The sequence below is a fragment of the Haliotis rubra genome, unplaced genomic scaffold, assembly GCF_003918875.1.
Source record: "Haliotis rubra isolate DU_JTF1 unplaced genomic scaffold, ASM391887v1 Scf1801, whole genome shotgun sequence".
Taxonomy (NCBI): Eukaryota; Metazoa; Mollusca; class Gastropoda; order Lepetellida; family Haliotidae; genus Haliotis; species Haliotis rubra.
The window spans coordinates 33-17,935 of record NW_025765783.1 but is presented as its reverse complement, the minus strand read 5'-3'; positions in this window follow the sequence as shown (position 1 = coordinate 17,935).

Sequence of the window (17,903 nt, the reverse complement as noted above, 5' to 3'; positions counted from 1 at the left end):
ACTGCAAATCAGAATGTTTTCAAATATGTACATATCTATATCTCTCCAACAAAACGTTTTCACAGTTAACTTCTGTTGTACATATGCTATTATTGGGAGTATATCTTAGAGGTTGTATAAGCATAACTGGATGTAGGTGTCAGGTGTGTTTTGCTTTTGTAAATTGGTGCATGTGTGTGAGAGATGTGTTTTGTATGTGGTGTGTATGTGTGTGTGTGTGTGAGAGAGAGAGAGAGAGAGAGAGAGAGAGAGAGAGAGAGAGAGAGAGAGAGAGAGAGAGAGAGAGAGAGAGAGAGTGTATATCTTAGAGGTTGTATAAGCATAACTGGATGTAGGTGTCAGATGTGTTTTGCTTTTGTAAATTGGTGCATTTGTGTGAGAGATGTGTTTTGTATGTGGTGTGTATGTGTGTGTGTGTGAGAGAGAGAGAGAGAGAGAGAGAGAGAGAGAGAGAGAGAGAGAGAGAGAGAGAGAGAGAGAGAGAGAGAGAGAGAGAGAGAGAGAATTGCATTTTTGCATGCGTGTATGTGAACACGATGTGTTTTGCATGTGTGATCGGGTGTATGTGTGAGGGTGTATCCGTTAATGTGCGAGAGGTGTGTTTTGCATGTGTGAATGTGTGAGGGTGTATCTGTGAGTGTGTGAGAGGCGTTTTGCATGTAGGTGTGGGTGGATGTGTGAGAGGTGTGTTTTGCATGTGTGACGTTTTCGTGACTGAGTGTGTTTGTGTGGTAAGATGTTTTGTGGTGCCTTTTCCCTTTTGGTCTGATTTGGCTACATATTTCGGCCTATTTCTGGACACACCCTTTCGGCCTAGTAAACAATGTTTTGGCATACCCTTCTCTGGCATTTCTTTATTCCCTTCTTGACTGTGCCTCCCTTTCGGCCCCGATTTTGGTGCTTTTTGGCACGTACCATTCTATTTCTTGGTGGAACCTTAATAAATATAAATGAATGGTATACACATGAGTCTGTTGTCCTTCCTTTAGTAGATTTATTAACGACTAGGTGACAGCAACACAGCAGTAGAGGCAGCTGACCAGAGTCTGGCATGGAACTATCTTGAAAATGTAATACAGAGGAAACTAGTTTACAAATGAACATGTTCAGGGCATTTGTCCTCAACCGCTGTGTTGCCGTCTTCTAGTCCATCCTTCACAATCTGAATGTGCAATGGAAACGAGCAAAGCGAGGATACAGCTGGGAATATGCTGTACACCTGGCGTACATGTCTCAGTTATATCATGTACAAAATGAACATGCAGACCAGCTGATTCAACCAACAGCTAGGTTAATTAGCGTTTATCTGATATGTTAGTGTGGGTTATGAATGCACTGGCGCCTCATCCGCTGTGTTGCTGTCTTCAAGCCCAGTCTTTACAATCTAAATCTGCAATGGCAAACCCCAAGTGTATATGCACATGGGTAGTCCTAAGAGTACAAGCTGATAATCATCGGAACGCTGGGTATTTTACGATCACTTCGCTCACTTTAGGTCACAGCACACCTGACAGGCGATGGAGAGTGGTCTCCCTTCCCTCTTTTTGAGTGTTTTTTTGTATCGAGGAGTCTTTGGACATTTCTAAATTGTCTAATATCGACAGCAGTACAGTGCCGTTCGTCTGGCGGTCATTTTCAGTCCAGGTCGACACGCAGTAGAAGCTGAGACTTCGGCATCTCAGCCCGTGCTTTAACCACGACGCTACCCCATTGACCCCACTTTAAATACTGGGGGTGAATAAGTAATCTTTGCTTTATGTTCAGACGTATAGCATGATATACATGCACTGTTTCAATAAACAGTTGCCAAGGAAACAGACTTACCATCTTCCACCTGAAATAAAAGAAAGTTTCAAAACAAAGAGGAATGTTCAATATTCTTTGTTGCTTTGTATATATCCATTGTAAGTATATATCCATTGCGTTTACCTCATTTGTAAGTGAGGGGAATGGATGCACCGGAGCCTCATCCAGCTTCGTGTCGACCAATGATTGAAGGGAGACCACTCTTGTCGGCTTAGTAGCGAGTTATAAGCGCGGATTTAGAGGAATCTACCCGCTTGTCCTTCCGCGACAGTTATGAGTGCAGCTGTCCCGGCAAACTTAAATGTACATCAGCCACACACCGGCAGACCATTCCCGGCTGAGACGATGTGTACTGGCCAGCAATTAAATATATTCAGCAGTTAACCAGTTACATGGAATACTCGGGGTCCAAATAAATTCAACCTGCCCTTCTTTTTATCACCGACGGGAACCATGACGACGGCCGCTACACCAGGATCTGCTTCCTTTTCTAAAGTAGTTTGCTTTATGTCTTTCTGTCCCTATTGTTCATGATGTTCGATACTTCCTCTTTGTCACAATATATATTCTTACATTCAGAACCATGCACTTGAAGATACAAATGGTCTGTCATTTTATGGTTGACTGCAGGAGTTTATACTGCAACTTCTGTTTCTGGGATGACTATATACGAAACAGCAAATAAAAAAAGGGAATCTGAAACACTTTGGATTGAAAATGAATGCTCAAAGTTTTCTATTTTGCACTAACATTAACTTTTGAGAGTGAGTGTTATATTTTGTCAGCCCATGGGCCCGATTTGGTGGTTAACTACCGTATATCCGACGTTTGAATATGCTGGCAATGGCCGGAAAGCTAAAAATCGCCATGTGTTTGGCCCTATGACATGCAACTACAGCCGGCTGATTGTCCTTACCGGAAATGGACGATGACGCCTCGTTTTGACGTCGTCTCCATACTAGTTACCGTTGTCGTTGCCAACGCCCCTCTGTTTTAACAGAATCGCCATTGCTCTTACTCGCTATCGCTCTGCATTTCGTTGACTACAGCATCGTTTCAAGATCTTCTACTGACAAGATGTTTACAAGGCTGCATATTCAAGGTATTTAAGAAGACAGTTATTGTATTTTAACGTGTGAAGGGCGTAGATTTAGACTGGAATTGGCCGCAGTTTGACAGCAGTATCGATAGTGATGACATTTGTACATGGCCGCCATTTGCAATTTTTACTCAAATTCAGTAATGTCTTTATTTTACTTGGCCTTTTTGTGCTTGAAATGTAAACTTTCCGTGCATACATATGACAGGGGATAATGCAAAATCATTTCAGATATATTTTATGTACATTAGACTTTTTAAAAGTATTTCTGACCTGTAGACTACTACGGCCTACATTGACATGGTTAAAAGATGCATTTTGTAAGGAAACAATGAACGTGTGTCCCTATGTCTGTTCATAAAAAATGCTAAGGGGTAAATAAGAATGTCTGCCGGGATGTATATATCTATATTTGTAGGCTAGGGGGGACCATGTTGCCTTCTCCTCAAGGTGAAAACGCTCTAAATTGAGTAGCTTTGTACTATCAGAAGAGTCTCTATTGGCCGATGTCCTAACATGTGCAATCCGCCTATCTGGAAGAACGACTATCTCGCTATATTTTGAACTTAAACATGTTAAAGGTTGTGTTGTACATGTAGTTATTGTGTATATGATTGTGCTGTTTGGGTTATTTTCAGCACGGGAAGACTTGATCCGGTATCATGTCACTCCTGCTGCTAGTCTATGGCCGTCGCTGGATGAGGAATCCGACTGTGTATGTACATCCTATCTACACCTGCTTCCTATTGGGCGGAATAGCTTGCTTCTTTTGTCCATGAGCCAGTGATCTCTTACACGTGCTACTGCACTGCACACTTTCCCCTGTCTGTTATGGTGTCCTGAAAATAGCCCCCTCTCTCATGTACACATTAACATTATTTTTCATGTGTAATCTGGGACTATGACTATGACTTTCTTTTGCCTTATTCAACTCTAAATAAAAGCCTCCTATAACCTCCTTTAAATGTCCCTCCTTTCTCCCTCCCTCCCCACTGACCGATGTAGCGTCCCCAGGCTGCTTCCCCGACCCCTTCACATGACCCCCTGAGTGTTTTCACCCCATTCTGGGCCCGCCCTGACCACGGTGAGACGCTCCCGCCCCCAGTCACCATCACCTACGTCGACCACTATCCTGCCCCAAGTGACGACGACAGTGACTACTGGGTCTATGAAGACGAGGACGAGGACAGTTTCGTGGAGGACCGAGAGGTTCATCCTGTGAGGAAGGCGCTGAGGAGAGTGGGTGCCTTCTTTAGGAGAATCTTCTCGTAGATTTCTCATCCAGTATGTGTGTTGTGTACGTGCGTGCGTGCGTGCGTGCGTTGTGTGTGTGTGTGCATGCAGGTTAAAGTGTATACATGTGGGAGGGTGTGTATTGTATGAACGTTTGAGTGTGTGTATATCTTAGAGGTTGTATAAGCATAACTGGATGTAGGTGTCAGGTGTGTTTTGCTTTTGTAAATTGGTGCATGTGTGTGAGAGATGTGTTTTGTATGTGGTGTGTATGTGTGTGTGTGTGTGTGAGAGAGAGAGAGAGAGAGAGAGAGAGAGAGAGAGAGAGAGAGAGAGAGAGAGAGAGAGAGAGAGAGAGAGAGAGAGAGAGGTTGTATATCTTAGAGGTTGTATAAGCATAACTGGATGTAGGTGTCAGATGTGTTTTGCTTTTGTAAATTGGTGCATTTGTGTGAGAGATGTGTTTTGTATGTGGTGTGTATGTGTGTGTGTGTGAGAGAGAGAGAGAGAGAGAGAGAGAGAGAGAGATTGCATTTTTGCATGCGTGTATGTGAACACGATGTGTTTTGCATGTGTGATCGGGTGTATGTGTGAGGGTGTATCCGTTAATGTGCGAGAGGTGTGTTTTGCATGTGTGGATGTGTGAGGGTGTATCTGTGAGTGTGTGAGAGGCGTTTTGCATGTAGGTGTGGGTGGATGTGTGAGAGGTGTGTTTTGCATGTGTGACGTTTTCGTGACTGAGTGTGTTTGTGTGGTAAGATGTTTTGTGGTGCCTTTTCCCTTTTGGTCTGATTTGGCTACATATTTCGGCCTATTTCTGGACACACCCTTTCGGCCTAGTAAACAATGTTTTGGCATACCCTTCTCTGGCATTTCTTTATTCCCTTCTTGACTGTGCCTCCCTTTCGGCCCCGATTTTGGTGCTTTTGGCACGTACCATTCTATTTCTTGGTGGAACCTTAATAAATATAAATGAATGGTATACACATGAGTCTGTTGTCCTTCCTTTAGTAGATTTATTAACGACTAGGTGACAGCAACACAGCAGTAGAGGCAGCTGACCAGAATCTGGCATGGAACTATCTTGAAAATGTAATACAGAGGAAACTAGTTTACAAATGAACATGTTCAGGGCATTTGTCCTCAACCGCTGTGTTGCCGTCTTCTAGTCCATCCTTCACAATCTGAATGTGCAATGGAAACGAGCAAAGCGAGGATACAGCTGGGAATATGCTGTACACCTGGCGTACATGTCTCAGTTATATCATGTACAAAATGAACATGCAGACCAGCTGATTCAACCAACAGCTAGGTTAATTAGCGTTTATCTGATATGTTAGTGTGGGTTATGAATGCACTGGCGCCTCATCCGCTGTGTTGCTGTCTTCAAGCCCAGTCTTTACAATCTAAATCTGCAATGGCAAACCCCAAGTGTATATGCACATGGGTAGTCCTAAGAGTACAAGCTGATAATCATCGGAACGCTGGGTATTTTACGATCACTTCGCTCACTTTAGGTCACAGCACACCTGACAGGCGATGGAGAGTGGTCTCCCTTCCCTCTTTTTGAGTGTTTTTTGTATCGAGGAGTCTTTGGACATTTCTAAATTGTCTAATATCGACAGCAGTACAGTGCCGTTCGTCTGGCGGTCATTTTCAGTCCAGGTCGACACGCAGTAGAAGCTGAGACTTCGGCATCTCAGCCCGTGCTTTAACCACGACGCTACCCCATTGACCCCACTTTAAATACTGGGGGTGAATAAGTAATCTTTGCTTTATGTTCAGACGTATAGCATGATATACATGCACTGTTTCAATAAACAGTTGCCAAGGAAACAGACTTACCATCTTCCACCTGAAATAAAAGAAAGTTTCAAAACAAAGAGGAATGTTCAATATTCTTTGTTGCTTTGTATATATCCATTGTAAGTATATATCCATTGCGTTTACCTCATTTGTAAGTGAGGGGAATGGATGCACCGGAGCCTCATCCAGCTTCGTGTCGACCAATGATTGAAGGGAGACCACTCTTGTCGGCTTAGTAGCGAGTTATAAGCGCGGATTTAGAGGAATCTACCCGCTTGTCCTTCCGCGACAGTTATGAGTGCAGCTGTCCCGGCAAACTTAAATGTACATCAGCCACACACCGGCAGACCATTCCCGGCTGAGACGATGTGTACTGGCCAGCAATTAAATATATTCAGCAGTTAACCAGTTACATGGAATACTCGGGGTCCAAATAAATTCAACCTGCCCTTCTTTTTATCACCGACGGGAACCATGACGACGGCCGCTACACCAGGATCTGCTTCCTTTTCTAAAGTAGTTTGCTTTATGTCTTTCTGTCCCTATTGTTCATGATGTTCGATACTTCCCTCTTTGTCACAATATATATTCTTACATTCAGAACCATGCACTTGAAGATACAAATGGTCTGTCATTTTATGGTTGACTGCAGGAGTTTATACTGCAACTTCTGTTTCTGGGATGACTATATACGAAACAGCAAATAAAAAGGGAATCTGAAACACTTTGGATTGAAAATGAATGCTCAAAGTTTTCTATTTTGCACTAATATTAACTTTGGAGAGTGAGTGTTATATTTTTGTCAGCCCATGGGCCCGATTTGGTGGTTAACTACCGTATATCCGACGTTTGAATATGCTGGCAATGGCCGGAAAGCTAAAAATCGCCATGTGTTTGGCCCTATGACATGCAACTACAGCCGGCTGATTGTCCTTACCGGAAATGGACGATGACGCCTCGTTTTGACGTCGTCTCCATACTAGTTACCGTTGTCGTTGCCAACGCCCCCTCTGTTTTTAACAGAATCGCCATTGCTCTTACTCGCTATCGCTCTGCATTTCGTTGACTACAGCATCGTTTCAAGATCTTCTACTGACAAGATGTTTACAAGGCTGCATATTCAAGGTATTTAAGAAGACAGTTATTGTATTTTAACGTGTGAAGGGCGTAGATTTATACTGGAATTGGCCGCAGTTTGACAGCAGTATCGATAGTGATGACATTTGTACATGGCCGCCATTTGCAATTTTTACTCAAATTCAGTAATGTCTTTATTTTACTTGGCCTTTTTGTGCTTGAAATGTAAACTTTCCGTGCATACATATGACAGGGGATAATGCAAAATCATTTCAGATATATTTTATGTACATTAGACTTTTTAAAAGTATTTCTGACCTGTAGACTACTACGGCCTACATTGACATGGTTAAAAGATGCATTTTGTAAGGAAACAATGAACGTGTGTCCCTATGTCTGTTCATAAAAAATGCTAAGGGGTAAATAAGAATGTCTGCCGGGATGTATATATCTATATTTGTAGGCTAGGGGGACCATGTTGCCTTCTCCTCAAGGTGAAAACGCTCTAAATTGAGTAGCTTTGTACTATCAGAAGAGTCTCTATTGGCCGATGTCCTAACATGTGCAATCCGCCTATCTGGAAGAACGACTATCTCGCTATATTTTGAACTTAAACATGTTAAAGGTTGTGTTGTACATGTAGTTATTGTGTATATGATTGTGCTGTTTGGGTTATTTTCAGCACGGGAAGACTTGATCCGGTATCATGTCACTCCTGCTGCTAGTCTATGGCCGTCGCTGGATGAGGAATCCGACTGTGTATGTACATCCTATCTACACCTGCTTCCTATTCGGCGGAATAGCTTGCTTCTTTTGTCCATGAGCCAGTGATCTCTTACACGTGCTACTGCACTGCACACTTTCCCCTGTCTGTTATGGTGTCCTGAAAATAGCCCCCTCACACCCCTCTCTCATGTACACATTCACATTATTTTTCATGTGTAATCTGGGACTATGACTATGACTTTCTTTTGCCTTATTCAACTCTAAATAAAAGCCTCCTATAACCTCCTTTAAATGTCCCTCCTTTCTCCCTCCCTCCCCACTGACCGATGTAGCGTCCCCAGGCTGCTTCCCCGACCCCTTCACATGACCCCCTGAGTGTTTTCACCCCATTCTGGGCCCGCCCTGACCACGGTGAGACGCTCCCCGCCCCAGTCACCATCACCTACGTCGACCACTATCCTGCCCCAAGTGACGACGACAGTGACTACTGGGTCTATGAAGACGAGGACGAGGACAGTTTCGTGGAGGACCGAGAGGTTCATCCTGTGAGGAAGGCGCTGAGGAGAGTGGGTGCCTTCTTTAGGAGAATCTTCTCGTAGATTTCTCATCCAGTATGTGTGTTGTGTACGTGCGTGCGTGCGTGCGTGCGTGCGTGTGTGTGTGTGTGTGCATGCAGGTTAAAGTGTATACATGTGGGAGGGTGTGTATTGTATGAACGTTTGAGTGTGTGTATATCTTAGAGGTTGTATAAGCATAACTGGATGTAGGTGTCAGGTGTGTTTTGCTTTTGTAAATTGGTGCATGTGTGTGAGAGATGTGTTTTGTATGTGGTATGTATGTGTGTGTGTGTGTGTGTGAGAGAGAGAGAGAGAGAGAGAGAGAGAGAGAGAGAGAGAGAGAGAGAGAGAGAGAGAGAGAGAGGTTGTATATCTTAGAGGTTGTATAAGCATAACTGGATGTAGGTGTCAGATGTGTTTTGCTTTTGTAAATTGGTGCATTTGTGTGAGAGATGTGTTTTGTATGTGGTGTGTATGTGTGTGTGTGTGTGTGAGAGAGAGAGAGAGAGAGAGAGAGAGAGAGAGAGAGAGAGAGAGAGAGAGAGAGAGAGAGAGAGAGAGAGAGAGAGAGAGAGAGAGAATTGCATTTTTGCATGCGTGTATGTGAACACGATGTGTTTTGCATGTGTGATCGGGTGTATGTGTGAGGGTGTATCCGTTAATGTGCGAGAGGTGTGTTTTGCATGTGTGGATGTGTGAGGGTGTATCTGTGAGTGTGTGAGAGGCGTTTTGCATGTAGGTGTGGGTGGATGTGTGAGAGGTGTGTTTTGCATGTGTGACGTTTTCGTGACTGAGTGTGTTTGTGTGGTAAGATGTTTTGTGGTGCCTTTTCCCTTTTGGTCTGATTTGGCTACATATTTCGGCCTATTTCTGGACACACCCTTTCGGCCTAGTAAACAATGTTTTGGCATACCCTTCTCTGGCATTTCTTTATTCCCTTCTTGACTGTGCCTCCCTTTCGGCCCCGATTTTGGTGCTTTTTGGCACGTACCATTCTATTTCTTGGTGGAACCTTAATAAATATAAATGAATGGTATACACATGAGTCTGTTGTCCTTCCTTTAGTAGATTTATTAACGACTAGGTGACAGCAACACAGCAGTAGAGGCAGCTGACCAGAGTCTGGCATGGAACTATCTTGAAAATGTAATACAGAGGAAACTAGTTTACAAATGAACATGTTCAGGGCATTTGTCCTCAACCGCTGTGTTGCCGTCTTCTAGTCCATCCTTCACAATCTGAATGTGCAATGGAAACGAGCAAAGCGAGGATACAGCTGGGAATATGCTGTACACCTGGCGTACATGTCTCAGTTATATCATGTACAAAATGAACATGCAGACCAGCTGATTCAACCAACAGCTAGGTTAATTAGCGTTTATCTGATATGTTAGTGTGGGTTATGAATGCACTGGCGCCTCATCCGCTGTGTTGCTGTCTTCAAGCCCAGTCTTTACAATCTAAATCTGCAATGGCAAACCCCAAGTGTATATGCACATGGGTAGTCCTAAGAGTACAAGCTGATAATCATCGGAACGCTGGGTATTTTACGATCACTTCGCTCACTTTAGGTCACAGCACACCTGACAGGCGATGGAGAGTGGTCTCCCTTCCCTCTTTTTTGAGTGTTTTTTGTATCGAGGAGTCTTTGGACATTTCTAAATTGTCTAATATCGACAGCAGTACAGTGCCGTTCGTCTGGCGGTCATTTTCAGTCCAGGTCGACACGCAGTAGAAGCTGAGACTTCGGCATCTCAGCCCGTGCTTTAACCACGACGCTACCCCATTGACCCCACTTTAAATACTGGGGGTGAATAAGTAATCTTTGCTTTATGTTCAGACGTATAGCATGATATACATGCACTGTTTCAATAAACAGTTGCCAAGGAAACAGACTTACCATCTTCCACCTGAAATAAAAGAAAGTTTCAAAACAAAGAGGAATGTTCAATATTCTTTGTTGCTTTGTATATATCCATTGTAAGTATATATCCATTGCGTTTACCTCATTTGTAAGTGAGGGGGAATGGATGCACCGGAGCCTCATCCAGCTTCGTGTCGACCAATGATTGAAGGGAGACCACTCTTGTCGGCTTAGTAGCGAGTTATAAGCGCGGATTTAGAGGAATCTACCCGCTTGTCCTTCCGCGACAGTTATGAGTGCAGCTGTCCCGGCAAACTTAAATGTACATCAGCCACACACCGGCAGACCATTCCCGGCTGAGACGATGTGTACTGGCCAGCAATTAAATATATTCAGCAGTTAACCAGTTACATGGAATACTCGGGGTCCAAATAAATTCAACCTGCCCTTCTTTTTATCACCGACGGGAACCATGACGACGGCCGCTACACCAGGATCTGCTTCCTTTTCTAAAGTAGTTTGCTTTATGTCTTTCTGTCCCTATTGTTCATGATGTTCGATACTTCCCTCTTTGTCACAATATATATTCTTACATTCAGAACCATGCACTTGAAGATACAAATGGTCTGTCATTTTTATGGTTGACTGCAGGAGTTTATACTGCAACTTCTGTTTCTGGGATGACTATATACGAAACAGCAAATAAAAAAAGGGAATCTGAAACACTTTGGATTGAAAATGAATGCTCAAAGTTTTCTATTTTGCACTAATATTAACTTTGGAGAGTGAGTGTTATATTTTTGTCAGCCCATGGGCCCGATTTGGTGGTTAACTACCGTATATCCGACGTTTGAATATGCTGGCAATGGCCGGAAAGCTAAAAATCGCCATGTGTTTGGCCCTATGACATGCAACTACAGCCGGCTGATTGTCCTTACCGGAAATGGACGATGACGCCTCGTTTTGACGTCGTCTCCATACTAGTTACCGTTGTCGTTGCCAACGCCCCCCTCTGTTTTTAACAGAATCGCCATTGCTCTTACTCGCTATCGCTCTGCATTTCGTTGACTACAGCATCGTTTCAAGATCTTCTACTGACAAGATGTTTACAAGGCTGCATATTCAAGGTATTTAAGAAGACAGTTATTGTATTTTAACGTGTGAAGGGCGTAGATTTATACTGGAATTGGCCGCAGTTTGACAGCAGTATCGATAGTGATGACATTTGTACATGGCCGCCATTTGCAATTTTACTCAAATTCAGTAATGTCTTTATTTTACTTGGCCTTTTGTGCTTGAAATGTAAACTTTCCGTGCATACATATGACAGGGGATAATGCAAAATCATTTCAGATATATTTTATGTACATTAGACTTTTTAAAAGTATTTCTGACCTGTAGACTACTACGGCCTACATTGACATGGTTAAAAGATGCATTTTGTAAGGAAACAATGAACGTGTGTCCCTATGTCTGTTCATAAAAATGCTAAGGGGTAAATAAGAATGTCTGCCGGGATGTATATATCTATATTTGTAGGCTAGGGGGACCATGTTGCCTTCTCCTCAAGGTGAAAAGGCTCTAAATTGAGTAGCTTTGTACTATCAGAAGAGTCTCTATTGGCCGATGTCCTAACATGTGCAATCCGCCTATCTGGAAGAACGACTATCTCGCTATATTTTGAACTTAAACATGTTAAAGGTTGTGTTGTACATGTAGTTATTGTGTATATGATTGTGCTGTTTGGGTTATTTTCAGCACGGGAAGACTTGATCCGGTATCATGTCACTCCTGCTGCTAGTCTATGGCCGTCGCTGGATGAGGAATCCGACTGTGTATGTACATCCTATCTACACCTGCTTCCTATTGGGCGGAATAGCTTGCTTCTTTTGTCCATGAGCCAGTGATCTCTTACACGTGCTACTGCACTGCACACTTTCCCCTGTCTGTTATGGTGTCCTGAAAATAGCCCCCTCACACCCCTCTCTCATGTACACATTCACATTATTTTTCATGTGTAATCTGGGACTATGACTATGACTTTCTTTTGCCTTATTCAACTCTAAATAAAAGCCTCCTATAACCTCCTTTAAATGTCCCTCCTTTCTCCCTCCCTCCCCACTGACCGATGTAGCGTCCCCAGGCTGCTTCCCCGACCCCTTCACATGACCCCCTGAGTGTTTTCACCCCATTCTGGGCCCGCCCTGACCACGGTGAGACGCTCCCCGCCCCAGTCACCATCACCTACGTCGACCACTATCCTGCCCCAAGTGACGACGACAGTGACTACTGGGTCTATGAAGACGAGGACGAGGACAGTTTCGTGGAGGACCGAGAGGTTCATCCTGTGAGGAAGGCGCTGAGGAGAGTGGGTGCCTTCTTTAGGAGAATCTTCTCGTAGATTTCTCATCCAGTATGTGTGTTGTGTACGTGCGTGCGTGCGTGCGTGCGTGTGTGTGTGTGTGTGTGCATGCAGGTTAAAGTGTATACATGTGGGAGGGTGTGTATTGTATGAACGTTTGAGTGTGTGTATATCTTAGAGGTTGTATAAGCATAACTGGATGTAGGTGTCAGGTGTGTTTTGCTTTTGTAAATTGGTGCATGTGTGTGAGAGATGTGTTTTGTATGTGGTGTGTATGTGTGTGTGTGTGTGAGAGAGAGAGAGAGAGAGAGAGAGAGAGAGAGAGAGAGAGAGAGAGAGAGAGAGAGAGAGAGAGAGAGAGAGTTGTATATCTTAGAGGTTGTATAAGCATAAGCAAACTGGATGTAGGTGTCAGATGTGTTTTGCTTTTGTAAATTGGTGCATTTGTGTGAGAGATGTGTTTTGTATGTGGTGTGTGTGTGTGTGTGTGTGTGTGAGAGAGAGAGAGAGAGAGAGAGAGAGAGAGAGAGAGAGAGAGAGAGAGAGAGAGAGAGAGAGAGAATTGCATTTTTGCATGCGTGTATGTGAACACGATGTGTTTTGCATGTGTGATCGGGTGTATGTGTGAGGGTGTATCCGTTAATGTGCGAGAGGTGTGTTTTGCATGTGTGGATGTGTGAGGGTGTATCTGTGAGTGTGTGAGAGGCGTTTTGCATGTAGGTGTGGGTGGATGTGTGAGAGGTGTGTTTTGCATGTGTGACGTTTTCGTGACTGAGTGTGTTTGTGTGGTAAGATGTTTTGTGGTGCCTTTTCCCTTTTGGTCTGATTTGGCTACATATTTCGGCCTATTTCTGGACACACCCTTTCGGCCTAGTAAACAATGTTTTGGCATACCCTTCTCTGGCATTTCTTTATTCCCTTCTTGACTGTGCCTCCCTTTCGGCCCCGATTTTGGTGCTTTTGGCACGTACCATTCTATTTCTTGGTGGAACCTTAATAAATATAAATGAATGGTATACACATGAGTCTGTTGTCCTTCCTTTAGTAGATTTATTAACGACTAGGTGACAGCAACACAGCAGTAGAGGCAGCTGACCAGAGTCTGGCATGGAACTATCTTGAAAATGTAATACAGAGGAAACTAGTTTACAAATGAACATGTTCAGGGCATTTGTCCTCAACCGCTGTGTTGCCGTCTTCTAGTCCATCCTTCACAATCTGAATGTGCAATGGAAACGAGCAAAGCGAGGATACAGCTGGGAATATGCTGTACACCTGGCGTACATGTCTCAGTTATATCATGTACAAAATGAACATGCAGACCAGCTGATTCAACCAACAGCTAGGTTAATTAGCGTTTATCTGATATGTTAGTGTGGGTTATGAATGCACTGGCGCCTCATCCGCTGTGTTGCTGTCTTCAAGCCCAGTCTTTACAATCTAAATCTGCAATGGCAAACCCCAAGTGTATATGCACATGGGTAGTCCTAAGAGTACAAGCTGATAATCATCGGAACGCTGGGTATTTTACGATCACTTCGCTCACTTTAGGTCACAGCACACCTGACAGGCGATGGAGAGTGGTCTCCCTTCCCTCTTTTTGAGTGTTTTTTGTATCGAGGAGTCTTTGGACATTTCTAAATTGTCTAATATCGACAGCAGTACAGTGCCGTTCGTCTGGCGGTCATTTTCAGTCCAGGTCGACACGCAGTAGAAGCTGAGACTTCGGCATCTCAGCCCGTGCTTTAACCACGACGCTACCCCATTGACCCCACTTTAAATACTGGGGGTGAATAAGTAATCTTTGCTTTATGTTCAGACGTATAGCATGATATACATGCACTGTTTCAATAAACAGTTGCCAAGGAAACAGACTTACCATCTTCCACCTGAAATAAAAGAAAGTTTCAAAACAAAGAGGAATGTTCAATATTCTTTGTTGCTTTGTATATATCCATTGTAAGTATATATCCATTGCGTTTACCTCATTTGTAAGTGAGGGGAATGGATGCACCGGAGCCTCATCCAGCTTCGTGTCGACCAATGATTGAAGGGAGACCACTCTTGTCGGCTTAGTAGCGAGTTATAAGCGCGGATTTAGAGGAATCTACCCGCTTGTCCTTCCGCGACAGTTATGAGTGCAGCTGTCCCGGCAAACTTAAATGTACATCAGCCACACACCGGCAGACCATTCCCGGCTGAGACGATGTGTACTGGCCAGCAATTAAATATATTCAGCAGTTAACCAGTTACATGGAATACTCGGGGTCCAAATAAATTCAACCTGCCCTTCTTTTTATCACCGACGGGAACCATGACGACGGCCGCTACACCAGGATCTGCTTCCTTTTCTAAAGTAGTTTGCTTTATGTCTTTCTGTCCCTATTGTTCATGATGTTCGATACTTCCCTCTATGTCACAATATATATTCTTACATTCAGAACCATGCACTTGAAGATACAAATGGTCTGTCATTTTTATGGTTGACTGCAGGAGTTTATACTGCAACCTCTGTTTCTGGGATGACTATATACGAAACAGCAAATAAAAAGGGAATCTGAAACACTTTGGATTGAAAATGAATGCTCAAAGTTTTCTATTTTGCACTAATATTAACTTTGAGAGTGAGTGTTATATTTTGTCAGCCCATGGGCCCGATTTGGTGGTTAACTACCGTATATCCGACGTTTGAATATGCTGGCAATGGCCGGAAAGCTAAAAATCGCCATGTGTTTGGCCCTATGACATGCAACTACAGCCGGCTGATTGTCCTTACCGGAAATGGACGATGACGCCTCGTTTTGACGTCGTCTCCATACTAGTTACCGTTGTCGTTGCCAACGCCCCTCTGTTTTAACAGAATCGCCATTGCTCTTACTCGCTATCGCTCTGCATTTCGTTGACTACAGCATCGTTTCAAGATCTTCTACTGACAAGATGTTTACAAGGCTGCATATTCAAGGTATTTAAGAAGACAGTTATTGTATTTGAACGTGTGAAGGGCGTAGATTTAGACTGGAATTGGCCGCAGTTTGACAGCAGTATCGATAGTGATGACATTTGTACATGGCCGCCATTTGCAATTTTTACTCAAATTCAGTAATGTCTTTATTTTACTTGGCCTTTTGTGCTTGAAATGTAAACTTTCCGTGCATACATATGACAGGGGATAATGCAAAATCATTTCAGATATATTTTATGTACATTAGACTTTTTAAAAGTATTTCTGACCTGTAGACTACTACGGCCTACATTGACATGGTTAAAAGATGCATTTTGTAAGGAAACAATGAACGTGTCCCTATGTCTGTTCATAAAAATGCTAAGGGGTAAATAAGAATGTCTGCCGGGATGTATATATCTATATTTGTAGGCTAGGGGACCATGTTGCCTTCTCTCGGTTTGGGATGTTTTCGAAAATGCACTTACACGAACGCCGTAGAGCGCTTTCCGCTATATTGATAGTGTTTACAAAACACGTTACGCGAAGGCCGGTATTGAGACGCCTATTACATCACGTGTATATTTCATATTCAGCTCTGAAAATACATCAATAAACTCCCCATACGTCGCAGACTCAAACTGCAAGTGGTCTTTGTCACCAATGCCAACTGTCTAGATAAAAAAGAGACAGAAACATATTTGGTGTGAAAACGAACGCTGTGCCTGAAAGACTGCGCTGGTTCGAAATGTAAACAAAGCACAAAAACCTATTTTACACAATGTGGCATTTCCTGAAATTTTCCAACATTCATCCGTCTATTCATTGCTTGCAATGGCTCAATACCTTTGGAATATGCATGGAAAGAGTATCGTAGCAAGAAATAGGAAATTATAAATAGATACAATGCAATGATTTGATAATTCATAAGAAATTGTCGTGTTTTCCGTGCAGCGTGACGCCATGACTGACGGAAAATCACGCAGAACGACAACGGTAATTATCTGGTATTTCTGTCTTTTCTCTTACTTTTAGTGAAAACGATAAAACATATAACAATACACAGATAGTCAGAATCATTCTGATTACTTACATCTCATATTTATGGACAAACGATCCCCTGAATGAATGGAAGGGTCCTCGCAAAATCCTGTGTACCCTTGTCAGCAAAGCCGCCATTTTGTAAGAAATCGGTCAAGCGGTAGTGATGTCATACGTCAACATTGTTGTTGTACATATTAGGCAATTTCTTTGAGGTGAAGGTCGGTTGAACAAGAGTAAACGCTACAATCGCCCAATCCTTCCGATTACACTGTCAGCATTATGGTGTATATTTTGCGTATAGTTCAGATACTTCTTTCAAGAAACTGACTTCAGTATCCACATTTAGCCTTGTTCAATATCATATCATACGTGCGTATAGGGTTTACGGTGTTTTATGCTTTGAAAGTTTTGATTGTTTGAATCATATTTACATAGGAAATTGACATATTTAGTGCAATACACCATATTCTAAACCTTTACACAAGTGTTAGAAGATCAAACGTAGCTAGCCATAACTGCAATTGCGTTAGTTCCGATGATGTGTACAATATTCAATGCATTTGGACTAATATTGCAGTTTCACATGAACAGGTTAATGAACGGCGATTTAATTCAACCTTATAAGTAAAACTGATAATATTAATGAAAATGATTTATATATGGTATGAAATGTATATGCACACATATTTAAAGGAATTGTCTTGTTTTTTGCACATTTGTGTGTCGGTTTATAGAAAAACAATGATGTAAATTGATTGGCCAGGTGCGTTTTGTCGGAAACGGGTTTTATGATTCACTATCATTGTTTTCGATAATATATCCAATTCATATTCGATTTAAAAATATTGTGATGATTAGGATATCAAACTCTAACTATATTTATACGAAAATTGTTTAAAAATATATAAACCGTGTCATGTCTTAATTTGGACAAATCTTACATCCATATTCTAATATATAGTACGTACTAGTTCCATATATAAAAAGCTATCTTTTTGCATCTTCCATTGCATACTTATGAAGAGAAATAGCTACATAATCATAAACAAAAGAAAATTCTTATCCTAAAATAAAATATTTGGGTGTTGTGAAATGTTATTTTCATTTCATTACGTTAAATTGATGCCAAACAGGTGCGCGTGTTGTTCTCACAAAAGATACACAGTCAAACTGTCCTAATTGTTGATATATTCAGGACACTATTTAAAATGGAAAAATCAGTCATTTTATGTTTTGTCTAAAAGGAGTCTTAAATTCTGACATAGAAGCCGAGACCTTTCACACACAATTAAAGGAAATTAGGTGAGATATGTACTAAACAGCATACCAAGTGTCGTCTTTTCCGACGTCGCAAAATGCATAAAACAAGCAATGACGTCAACTAAAAT